The following is a 1,176-nucleotide window of genomic DNA, read 5'->3' as shown; positions in this document are numbered from 1 at the left end:
TCCAGTAGTATCGCTGCTGTCTTTTGATCCAATACGTAAGAATCAATAGAAAAGGCAAATCCCTTATGATACACCAGACCCGGCTCGCTTATTGATAGAGTAAATAGATCTGCCAGGTTGGTTGAACTTGAGAATACACTCATTGCAATTGATTAAGTAAACAAAATGGAATTGAATTCGGTTTTTCAATCAATTCATGGGGTCTTAACAAGGGAATTCCTATCAATAATAAAGAAAAGAAGAGTAAAGCTGCTTCCAAACACATCATAAGCTAAACCCATGCTGACGAATAACCAATCCGGTTATGATGATCGTACGCAATAATTGTTTTTCGACATTTACAACTTGATTAAATCGTTGAGGACAAAGAATAGCGAGAAAGGGAGCCCTTGAAGAGGTTCTAATGGAAGTGGAAAAAAATCAGCAGTATAGCGAGAAAGGGAGCCTCCTGCATAACTTGTCATAGCAAGCAGCACAGGCAGCTAAATCTTATGAATTGATTTTTGATCCAACATTGAAGGCTACGCCATCTTACGATGTTTACTTTGCGAAAACCGACAATTTTGCGGCGAGGACAAATTCACCCTGAAATAATCGCCTTTTGATTCATGAGCGATTCAATTCAATTAACAAGAGTTGACTGCTGCAACATACATAAGGAAGGTTAAACAATGCACTCAATGATCCCATCAAAAAGGGGGGCTCGGTCAGTCATACATCCCTTCCTGTTCCCAGATGTCCACCAGAAAATCAACCATTTCCTGGAATAAAGCGTACATAGAAAGTAAGACAAAAAGAACCAAAAAAATATAAATCAGAGAGGAACTCAAAAACTTTCATGGATGGTGACTTACTGCGAGAGGGACACGGAGAGCAAACCGCTTATTGCTTCCGAGTAAACTTTCGTACGTCGTATTCCAACTGCAAAGCCAGGAGTAAATCATCATTCATCGACACATTATCAGAAAAAGTTCAAAGCTGGCTATGCGAAGGTAATGCTAGAAAGACAGGCAAAGCCAAATGATTTGTCTGGGTTCGACCAAAAAAAAAAAATGATTTGTCTGGGACATAGAAGGCCCAAGAATAGGCGTAACTGCCGAATCTCCGGCTAATCGACCATGAAGAGCACAACAGTGGAAAGAATTAAACTTAGTGAAACAGGAAGGAATTTCTCAG

General features: G+C 39.8%; 1 long non-coding RNA gene across 1 annotated transcript; it reads right to left on the bottom strand.

The window, feature by feature from the left end:
• Positions 1-581: 581 nt before the first annotated feature.
• Positions 582-963, bottom strand: LOC115678427 (uncharacterized). The gene is made up of 2 exons (XR_004005380.2): positions 855-963; positions 582-761 (listed from the first exon to the last, which is right to left on the bottom strand). It is a non-coding gene; the product is annotated as an uncharacterized LOC115678427 (long non-coding RNA).
• Positions 964-1,176: the final 213 nt, after the last annotated feature.

Source organism: Syzygium oleosum, unplaced genomic scaffold (assembly GCF_021117445.2).
Source record: "Syzygium oleosum isolate NSW1041296 unplaced genomic scaffold, Sole_v2.1 Sole_v2.05, whole genome shotgun sequence".
Taxonomy (NCBI): domain Eukaryota; kingdom Viridiplantae; phylum Streptophyta; class Magnoliopsida; order Myrtales; family Myrtaceae; genus Syzygium; species Syzygium oleosum.
The sequence above is the reverse complement of the archived record's forward strand: the minus strand, read 5'-3'. Positions and strand labels throughout refer to the sequence as shown.